Source organism: Myotis davidii, unplaced genomic scaffold, assembly GCF_000327345.1.
Source record: "Myotis davidii unplaced genomic scaffold, ASM32734v1 scaffold398, whole genome shotgun sequence".
Lineage (NCBI taxonomy): Eukaryota > Metazoa > Chordata > Mammalia > Chiroptera > Vespertilionidae > Myotis > Myotis davidii.
The window spans coordinates 999,748-1,011,632 of NW_006290024.1; positions in this window are offsets into that span (position 1 = coordinate 999,748).

The following is an 11,885-nucleotide window of genomic DNA, read 5'->3' on the forward strand; positions in this document are numbered from 1 at the left end:
CGTAATGTGATGGACTTGGCAAGACTGAGCTCAGGCAATATGCTGCCACGCCCAGGCTGTCTTCCCTGCGGCTGCTGGGACTTCTCCAAGCCACAGGCATACCAATGTTATCAGCGGGGAAATGCTAAGAGGGCAGCCTGACAGTCTGGCATTGTCCTGTGGGATTTATAACCAGATTTCAACAAATGACCTTTTCTTTCATTTATTTTTCCCTGGGGCAGTCGATACTCCGCTGGCTCATGGGGGAGGTTTAGGAACACCTGCCTTCAGATTGCTTTTCTGTCTGACCTCGAATGTTTCTGAGCACTTCTTCCCGCTCTTGACTGGCAGTGTCCTGCAGGCAGAATGTGGCTTTAGGGAGCCCTGCGGGTGGGCAGCGGGAGACCTCCTGAGGAGCAGCTGTGACTTGCGGCAGAAATGTTTCACAGTTGAACTCAGCCACAATTCCTCCTGCACCTCAGCACGGGAGGGACTAACATTGTGAAAATATGGGGGAAGGAGAAGAGGGTAGTATGGGCCAGTCAACAGAAAGGGAAAAAAATCTGTCAACGTTACAAAACGTGTAAGGAAAGACATCATTGCATTGTCTGTGATTTGTCTGAAAAGCTGGATTCAGATCCTGATGTCTGACCAGTCTCCATACTTCAGTTTTCCCAACTACGAAGTAGAGATGGACATCTTCATTCCTCACAGGGTTGCTGTGAGGATCAGATGATAGTTAGTTATTAAAAAGTACTTTCAAATGCACTAACAGTTGTGGGTGGGGAGGCCAAATGCAGATTTGGGGCCTTCCCAGGAGATGGGCCTCAGTGACCTGGGGCCAGCGAGCACAGGGCAGGCCACATGGGGCCTGAGGGCATTGCAAGCCAGTGGGTTTGCTCTGCGGGCATCTCTGGGGGGTTGAGCAGAGGTGGGGCAGACCCTGGCTTACACTTTAATGCTGCCTCACTCCCACTTTGGTGCTGAAGAGTACTGGGAGCTGAGGGGAGGCTGGAAGCAAGGAGCCCAGTTAGAGGTCATTGCTGTGATGCAAGCCAGAGAGGTTGCTGCTCTGGCCCGGGGGCTGCAGGGGAGGTGGTGGGAGCATCTGACTCTCACTACGTGATGTGAGTGGCCGTTCGCTCGTCGGTCCTCAGGCTCATCCTCAGCACCCTGCCCACCACTCCCAGCTGCCCTGTGGTTGTATCTTCGGGTCTGAGCTTCTTCTCAGCAGCGCAGATGGTGACACTGCCCACAGTGTCCCTCCAGGACCACCATTCAAGGGCTCTCCGAGTTCTGATTCACTGTCCTGGGACTACGCCTAATGTTGCTTCAGACCAAGGGACCCAGCAGGAGAGTGAGACACACAGGCTGTGGAAGCACGTCCCACACAAAAACGGGCCCCTCTTATAGGCACGGTCAGGTCCCAGTGGGGAGCTGGCATTCTATGGAGAGAGGAGCCCTAGCATCAAGGTGAGACTCTACTCAGGGAGCCTCAAAGTCTGGGCTCTGGACCAAGAACGTCAACACCATGTGTGAGCGTGTTAGAAATGCAGAATCCTAGGCCCTGCCTCAAACCTGCCTCAGATTCTTCGTGGTGGGGCCCAGGAGGCAGGCTTTCTAGATGATTCAGATGCAGCAGAATGGCAGGGAGGCACGTGGTGTCAGATCCCCAATTGGCAGAACACACAGGAACAAGAACCGAAGGGTGAAGGATGAGTGGCTCCTCTTAATCGCTCTTTCCAGAGACTCACTTGAGAAGTTACACTTCCCACCCTGATCTTCAGGCTCCACTAGATTCAGGTCCTAGGTCCCTGGCAGGAATGGCTCCGTGGGGGGCACATGGAAGCACTCAGCCAACTTATAGCTCTGGCAACTGCCTGGCTGTGGATCAACAGGCAAAGACATAGTGATTGACCCTAATTATTTTGCGGAAATAGGCCTGCTGTTACAATGGCGGTAGGAGGTTATGTTGGGAACACCAGGGAATTAGAGCAACCGCTGCCTGACGAGGAAAGGGCAGGACAGCAGGGCTCAGGCTCCACCAGGGAGAGGGTCTGGACCGCTCACTCCCCCAGGTAAGCGTCTGAACCAGCAGAAACACTGGGTGGGGTGAGGGGATCAGAAGTGGGTGGAATAGGAGGGAGATGTCACAGCATTCGGAGCTTCAAGTGCAGTAGCAGAGACAACTTGTCCCTTTTACCCTCTTGCTATATTCTTCTCTTGATTGTAAAGAAATTGTGACCAGTCACCACCCTGAAGACACAATGGCAAGGCAGAGTGAACATATCACCAGGCAGGAGTACAGCTCAGTGGTGCAGGGGCTGGGCTATAATAGGCTGTCAGTGGCACAGCCATCACCATGGACCCTGCTGTCTCAGTGAGCTCTGCATGTGCTCTGCTTGACTGCTCCATGCCAGCATCTGTGCCCACCATCACCATAGACCCTGCTGTCTCAGTGAGCTCTGCATGAACTCTGCATTGCTGCTATATGCCAGCATCTGAGACTCTGTAGCTGGGTCTTTTTCTGGAACTTGGGAAGCCACTGTGTTCTGTGTGAGACAGGTTGAAAGTGCTGGGAATTAGCACTCCCCCCACCCACTCCCAGGCAATGATTGATGAGAGTTGTTGTATAAATATCAGAGCCTCCTAACCTCTCAAATGGGATAGTATTTTACATTATTTGTCAGAATTCCCTTATAGAGTTAAGCTCCAGTTGTCTACCAAAGCAGTGGTTTAATGAGGTATCTGCATCAGCCAAGTTCAAATCAGAAAACAGAGCCACACAATTATTTGAGCATGGAAAGTTTATTATAAACTAGAGGCCTGATGCACGGAAATTGTGCAAGAGTGGGTCTTCCTTCCCCTGGCTGCCGGCAATGGCTTCCCTCTGGCACCTGGGAACCAGGTTTCCCTCCAGCCACCAGCAGGCACCCGGGACCCTGGCTTCATCCAGAATGTCATCCAGAAGGACTTCTGGTCTAATTAGCATATTACGCTTTTATTATTATAGATAATTAGTAGCTATAAGAGAGGGATTGACATAGCAAGGATTGAATAATAAAATATAAAGTGATCTATAGAGAATATAGGAAAAGCAGATATAAGGAACACCCTTAGAGCTGAGGTAAAGCACACAAAGAAAGAAAAATCTGGAATAAGAACCCCTCACAGCACGTGTGGCTCACTGAGAAGCCTATGTCATGGAACTTTCTGAAAATTCTCCCTTGGGTTGTCAGGGGAAATAGTCCAATAGTTCCATCCTTCAGAACGCTCCTAAAAATTTTCCTAGAGGTTGCCAGGGGATATAGCCACAGGGAGGTACTTAATGGGGACATTCCATTCCAAAGCTGTTCTAGGGAGTTCCAGGGAAGGCTCTGGTCTCTGGGCACTGGGGAGGCTGTCTGTGCTGTGGACAACTGTCTGAGTTCAGGGAGCGGGCTGAGCTGAAGGAGCCTGAAGAGCAGATAGCACCAGGACTTGGTAAGTGAAACTTCTTTTCGTTCCATTGTCCCTCCTGTGCTGTCTACTGTAAAAGTTTGACAGTGTGCCAGCTGGCATAGGAAAAATAGTTACAGGGCCCACCTACAATACTGCAGAGTAGGCAACGATGGATGAATATGGAACTAAAAGACATTATATTGATAAGATGAGACTCTGTGTATCTTCCCTTTGTCCTTTCCCTTTCTCATTCTCCAGTCATCTGACTTCCCTAAATTCTAAATAAAATACCTGCACTTGAATGTTGACTCACAGTTCACTTTGAGGAAAACTGAAACTATGGTTTGGAAAAAAAAAAAAGTGAAAAAAAAAAGAGAAGAGGAATGCAAATTAAAAAACACACAAAGCTACTAGGATTTTCTGATGGATTGGATTTGGAATATGAGGAAAACAGAGGCCTTAAGAATAGCCCCCATATTTTTGGCCAAGAAAAGAAAAAGTTCATTTTTGCAATGTTAAGTTTTTCAATCTAAGAATATGATGCATTCATCCATTTTCTTTACAGAGGTCTTTTGCTCTTATATGGGGTTCATTCCTGGGCATATCATAGTTTTGATAATATTGTAAATAGTGTAACTTTAAATGTTATATTCAAATTGTTTGTTACTGGTATAAAATCTACAATTGACTTTTTATATCTGGCCATCTTGCTGACTTAATAATTTGTCCCCATATATTTTTTGGGGGGGATTTTTCTAGTTGTACAATCATACCTCTGTGAAAAATGAGATTTTCTTTTCCTTTACAATCTCTATGTTTTATTTCTTTTCTTTGCCTTTTTTTCAAAGTAACGAGATGTCCACTGACATGTATATAAGTAGTCATTGTTCTCAACCTCACAGAGAAGAGCTTTTATCATTTTGTTATTGAGTATAATTCTTCCTGTATGTTTATTACACACACCCTTTATCTTATTAAAGATGCTCCTTTCTATTGCCAGTTTGCTAAAATGTCTTTTTAACCTCAAATAGATGATTAATGTTATCATATGCTTGCTCTGTCTTTTCTGAGATGATCACATGATTTTTCTTCTTTGTTAATTTTCTCTCCAGAGTCTTGCTAAATAAAAAACTTCCATATGGATCTTGAAATCTTCCTGGAATATATCCTAGAAAGTGATGAATCTTCTACTGGGATTTTTCTCAAAATGATTTGGAGTTTCTATCATTTGCCTCACTTTTCTCTTTCTCTGTCTCCCTTTTCAAGGCCCTTTGAATTCCTTTTTCTCTGGAGAGAATTGGCTCTTACTAGTACATGATGAAGTATTGGTGATATGGGCTCTTCCTAATCTCAGTGATGATGTATTGGTGATGTACTCTTCCTGATCCTCACTATTACTACGTATATATAACACTGCAGTGTTAGCTTTATGTTCTCAGCCCTTTGGGCTCTGAGCCTTTGAGACTTAAAACTTTTTATTTTATTTTGATATTTCTTTTTTTTCTTAATTCTTTATTGTTGAAAGTATTATATATATACATATATATATATCCTTCCCCCTCTGTCCCCATTGACCTCTTCTAGCCCGCCCTGCTCAGCTGCCCCAGGCCCCTACCACCCTATTGTCTGTGTCCATGGGTTATTCATCATACATATACAAGTTCTTTGATTGATCTCTTCCTACCCCTTCCTTCCCTCTGAGATTCCACAGTCTGTTTCATGCTTCTATGTCTCTGGATCTATTTTTTTTTCCACCAGTTTATTTTTTTCATTAGATTCCACATATGAGTGAGATCAACATTTTCTTAGCAGAAAAGCCCTTGCTTACAAACACAATTTTAATTTAAAAATTATGATACCATTTTATAATTTTATGAACCAATTCTAAAAGTAATTCAGAGTTTTATCCTCTGTTGGGCCATCAAGCCTCAGCCTCAATATGTAATATTTCTAACGTAAGTGACAGAATGCAAAAATGAATCACTCAGGGCAAATATAGTCATTTTTTCAAAATATTGTACTATTTGTTCACTGACTTCACTGGGAATAAATATAAGGGGACTCCAGGCAGGAATCAGCTGTACTCTTTCAGGTGACAATGATGGCAGCTGGAGCTAAAGAGACAGCAGTGAAGAGAAGAGTAATAAATGGTTGAAGGGATGTTTAGGAAGTTGGATTATTTAAACATAGCATTTGATTAGGTTATGCAGAGAATGAAAGATGAGGAAGGAGTCAGGAATAGTGCTTGAGATTCAGAATGGAAAGTGGTCTCAACGCTGGAAGAGGAATATCATGAGTTTAGTTTTGGACATATTGAAGTGAGGTGCCTAGAGAGACATCTACATGGAGATGTCTGGTAATCAGCTGTGTGTAGAAGGCTGACTATCAGGGAAGAAGCCTGGCTGCAGGCAAAAACTGGCAATGAACATGGAGGTGCTCATTGAAGTAGATGGATGATCAAGAGGAAGAGCATAGAGCAGTGATGGCGAACCTATGACATGCGACACCTCTGAATTCTTTTTTTTGTTGTTGATTTTTCTTTGTTAAATGGCATTTAAATATATAAAATAAATATCAAAAATATAATTCTTTGTTTTACTATGGTTGCAAATATCAAAAAATTTCTATATGTGACACGGCACCAGAGCTAAGTTAGGGTTTTTCAAAATGCTGACACGCCGAGCTCAAAAGGTTCGCCATCATTGGCATGGAGTGAAACCAATAAAGCACTTAGGGCCAAACCTATGGAAATCCAACTTTTAAATTAAAAATACCTTTAAGTGAAAAAAAAAAATATCAAACTGTACATAGCATGTTTATATATTTTAGTAAAAAATTACATGTTTATACTCAGGGTTAATTTTCAGTCAGAATGTACCAAATAGTGTTATAGTCAACAAACCTTACCTAGTACTCATGCTGTAATAGTATGTTGAATATCACTTGTTTATACATTATTTGTTTTTATTAAATTTTTCTTCTGTTTGTATTCCTTATAAAGCGAATGATATGTTTGTAGATAGTACATGTATATTATATTATTTATGTTTTGCTCTGACAACTTTTATTGCTAAACATAAAGTTAAATCTCTTCATAAACCCAAGTGAACTTTCTTTTCTTTTCTTTTTTGCAGTTTTTTTTAAATTTATTTCTATTCCCTCATCCTTTGATAGCTATCAGCTTGTTCTCTATATCTATTGGTCTGTTTTGTTTATTAATTTGTTTTATTTCTTTAGATTCCACATATAAGTGAGATCATACAGTCTTTTTCTTTCTCTGTCTGACTTATTTCATTGAGCATAATACCCTCGCAGCAGTTCTCAACCTGTGAGTCACGACTCCTTTGGCGGTCGAGTGACCCTTTCACAGGGCTCGCCTAAGACCACCTTGCATATCAGATATTTACACAATGATTTATAACAGTAGCAAAATTACAGTTATGAAGAAGCAATTAAAATAATTTTATGATTGTGTCACAACATGAGGAACTGTATTTAAAGGGCCAGAAGGTTGAGAACCACTACTCTAGGGCCATGCATGTCATCACAAATGGCAAAATTTCACTCTTTTTATTGCTGAATAACATTCTACTTTGAATGTTTATTGCTGATTAACATATATTGAGGGGAGGCATGGGACAGGAGTTGACTGAAGGCACCTGCCCCTGCCTTGACTTTTCCAAATAAGTCTGAGCCCCCAAGTGTTTACTTAGACACGTCCTTGCTTAAAGGACACTGCAGACACGTGACTTCTCAAGGATGCTTACCTTGCTGATAGTATCTAATAGTTAATTTTAGTTCAAGTTGTTACAGTAAAAGCCTAAGGAGGCAGGCGAACAGGGCTGCTTAGTTCCTATAGTGAAGCAGTCCCTTAGCCTCTCTTTCACAGAAACATTTGTCAGAGTAATCCATTCATCTATCGCTCAGGGTCTGCCTGTCAGCCCCAAAAGATTAATGGATATCTATCCATATATATCCATTCGTCTATTGGTGGACATCTAGATCAGTTCCATATTTTGCCTATTACTAATAATGCTGTAATGAACATAGGGATGAATATATCTTTTTAAATTAGTGTTTTTGTTTTCTTCAGATAAATACCCCAAAGTGGAATTGTGGAATTGTATGGCAGTTCTATTTCTAATTTTTCCAGGTAACCCCATGCTGTTTTCTATAGCAGCTGCACAAATTCACCATCCCACTAACAGTGTATGAGGGCTCCTTTTCTCCCCATCCTCACCAGCACTTGTGTTTTGTTGACTTGTTGATGATAGTCATTCTGACCAGACAGGTGATATCTCATTGTGATTCTAATTTGCATTTCACTAATGATTAGTGATGTTCAGCCTTTTTCCATAAGTCTGTTGTCCATCTCCATGTCCTCTCTGGGGAAATGTCTTATTTTTTAATTGAATTTTTCTTTCTGGTGTTAATTTATATGACTTTTAAAAAATATATTTTCAGTATTAATACCTTATTAAATGTATTATTTACAAATATCTTCTCCCATTCAGTAGGTTGTATTTTCATTTTGTTGATGGTTTCCTTTTTAGTTTGATATAATTCCATTTGTTTATTTTTTCTTTTGTTTCCCTTGCTCAAAGAAATGTATCTAAAAATATATTGCTAAGAGTGATGTCAAAGAGTTTATTGCCTATGATTTTTTTCTAGGAAATATCCAAGAGTATAACAGTCAATGAACCTTGATTAGTGCTAGTACCATAATTGCATTTTGAATATCAGTTGTTTACACATTAAGACTAGGACAAACAGTAGTTCTCTCTAGTCCGTAGGATTGAAGGTAGCTTTTCTGTTTTCTTTTTCTTTATAATTCCTAGAATTTCTGCCAAGATCATATTTTTAGTGCTTTGTTTCCAGGATTTTACTTTAGTACTAGGGCTGATATATGTTTTAAAAAATAAGAATTTGTGTTAGATCTATTATCTTAAAACCTAGCTGATAGTCAAAATCAGCTTAGGAACCTTTATTCTATGACTAGTCAGATTCTGGACAAATGTCCACAATCTGATATCTGGATGGGGGTCCAGTCATCAGTGCCCCCTCAAGCAACTAATGGTGAAATGGGGCAATCTGTGGACTAAGTAGTTCCTAGTGTCCACTCTGTACATTTCATGAATGTTTGTACTATAATGAAATGTAAAAAACATTTTACAAAAGGTTTTTAACTTGTAAATATTAATTACTCTAAATGATAAAATTAGCTAAATTCTTAAATATTGACTAAAAGTCAAATTAGAAAATGACTATCCTCATCACAAAGAGATTGCGTGTGAGATTTTATTCAACAGTGATTCTCTCTGATGTGTTGGTGGGTTGTTCATATTTGGGAGGGTACATCTGAAACTTGAACCATTGAGCCAGACCCATTGGCTTCATGCAGCAGCTCCGGGTCAGCTGCCAGCAGTAACCATCCCAAACAAGGAGAAGAACTGTCACCTCGCATTTGGGATGAACAGAAATGAAGAGTTGGACCACACAAAGTATGTTTATTGCACTAAATTTTAAACATGATATAAAAAGTTAAATTTTGGCTGGGAAAAAAGAGATAACATCTATTTCTTGTCAATTACAGTAAATTAAAATACTCTAATGAGATGGCTCAAGAAACAACAACAACAACAAAAAAATCCAAAAAAGAAAACAGACATTATGAGGAATGATAGAGAGCTTAAGCGTGAGACTCAACGGATTCTGGGTACACATTAGCATCACTTGGAACCTGTCCAGATCAATTACATCAGAACTTCAAACCTAAAAGCCTCAACATTCCCAGGTTATATTAGCAGGCAGTCAGAATTTAGAATCTCTAAACCTAAATGTACTTTCAGTTGGATACTGTCCTGTGATTTCCTTCCTGATTCCATCCAGTTTAGCGTTCCTCCTGTATCCCTTGATAGCAGGGTCAGGCCTGGGTCGGGGCTGAGACAGCTCCTTGGTGTGTGACCAGTGCTGCTACACAGACCCTGTGCTCAGAAGGGCCGTGCACTTGGCTTAATGTTCTGCTGCTCTCATCTTGAAATTCCTAATAATTTTATCTTTGAACTTCTATTTTGTGAAGTTCTATGGGACAATGGAGCATGCATATGAGCAGAAGATGCTGCCCCATTTACATGGAGCATTCAGAATGTCTCATGAGCACAGACTTCTGGAAGACCCAGGGTGCATGGGATTCAGGGAGACTCTACTTGCGCACAAGTACAACTAACTAATCAGAGACCATTTAAGCTGCAACTTGTTTCAACTGCAGGAAGCAGGCGATGGCATTGTGAGTGACCTGGAGGACTAAGGAACACTCATATCCTTTCTTATTCATGTAACTCCCTTGTGGCAGCCACCTATGTACACTGAAAACCATGGCCTGGAAGGTAAGAGAAAGTTTCTTTCCTCTGTCTTTCTCCCTCATCAGTTAGCCAAAGACAAAACTGGTACAATGTGCAGGTGTCACGAAGTGAAATAAGAACAGTTGAGTTACTTTGGTGCCGTGTTTCCACTATTCTGGTAGGAATGAAATATAGAGGCATGTGTCAGCTATAAGATACATGTGTACAACTGGTGGGAGTGCATCCAAGTGAATGCACTATATTTGTATTTAAATCTGGCATTGCACAATGTAAAGATGAACGGTAAAATTTATGCTAGTTTATTTTTTTTGTTTTGTTTTTTTTCTTAGCACGTTAAGTAGCAAACAGAACCTTGACAAAGAGAGAGAGAGAGAAAGAAGAGAGAGAGAGACTTCAGGAAAAAGGGAAAGGAACTTCTTTCCTGCTTTTTGAACAAAGGGCCCCAAATTTTCATCTCATACTAGCTTCTGAAAATTATGCAGCTGGCCCTGGCAGGGGTTTGCAGGAAGTGGGCAGTACACAAAAGTGCCCCCACTTACTGGCCCGCACAAGCTCTGCGGAGCCTGGCCTGACAGAGGGACCTGCCCTGGGCCAGGACACAGGCCCAGCAGCTGCGTTTGCGCCTGGCGGAGACTTGACCCAGCGGAAGACGCCGGGACTTCGCTGCACCTCGGATCCCCTGACTGCTTCCAGACAGTCCCGGCTGCAGTCAGAGAATGATAATGAGCAGTTCCCTTCTGAGGATGAGCTAAGTGTGGGCAGGAAGGGTAGTCATTAGCAGCTCTCTTGTGGATACACTAAGGCCAGCAAAAATGTCTGCAGACAAGTAATTTGACTGGGCGTGTTTTGACAATAAACTCAAACCAGACAGAAGTCGGGTGGAGACGGGAGGGAGAGTGCAGAGGGAGAAGCCATGAACTCTCCATCAGAAAATAACTAGGTTCCTTCATACTCGTTGCCCCAGAGATGAGCTACAAAGAGGGAACATTCAGGGGAGGCAGAGGGGCCAATGGGAGGAGCGCTGGATGGACGCCAGGCCTGGGGGTCCCGGCCCAGCTCCACTAAGTCCAGCCCAGTGACCCTGTGCAGTTCTATCAACCTGGCTGAGCTTCTGTTAGCATCCTGCTAAGATGTCTATAACCTTGAACTTATCCATATGCTTAGAAGGGAGTTATGGGAAGGGAGACCCAAGCATCAGCCTCCACCTTCCTGTCTTACCTCTGGTTGGAGGGTGGCCAGAGTTACAGGCCTCCGTTTGGGCATAAATGGGCGAGTCAGACTGAGGAGCTGAGCTCTCTCTCCCCAGGCACAGGACGCAGGGGGACCAGGTGCACTATGGGTCTCAGACTCCTGCTGTAATTCCGGAAAACCTGAGGCTCATTTCATTTTGAGCTCTAGCCGTCTGGACTAACCATCTTCCTTTAGACTCCCGCGGATTAGTCACAGTAGTAAGACCTGATGGTCAGGCATCAGTCAGTCACCAGGGAGCTGAAGCACGTAGGCTAATGCTGGCCATCACCGTTACTGACAGGTGGCATTTACACCAGCTGCCACGGACCCCTCATTCCCCAGAGCATTGCTCACAGGGGAGTCCGTGCCTACGGTCTTTGCACAGGATTTGATTTACCCTGGAGCCCCGTGCACCACTTTAGCTTGTGTACTTGTGTTTTTCTGTGGCTAGTATTTTCTAAGTGGAGACTTGAATCTCATGCACAAGAATTTATCAGACAGTGTTAAAATAAAAACCTGCTATGCACTGGGAAGTTTTTGGTCAAGAGTGTGGTCATTGAGACCTTTGAAATGGTCTTTGTCATAAAACAATGTTTCTCAATTTCCCCCCATTATTGCTCCTTTAAAGAGAAACATTTAAGCTCTCCCTAACAAAGTAAATTGAAATGATTTTGTCAGGCAGAGTTGAGGCTTGGAGGTCCACAAACCTTTGCACTAAGATTTCTCCACTTCCCAAGAGCCGATTTCACCCTCTGAGGGGCCATTGGCATTGAGAAGTCCTGCCATAAATGAACCGCTGGCGGCATCTCAGCGGGAGAGATATGTGAGGATGCAGAACAGCATGAGTTTGAAATAACAAAGTTTGAAATCAGA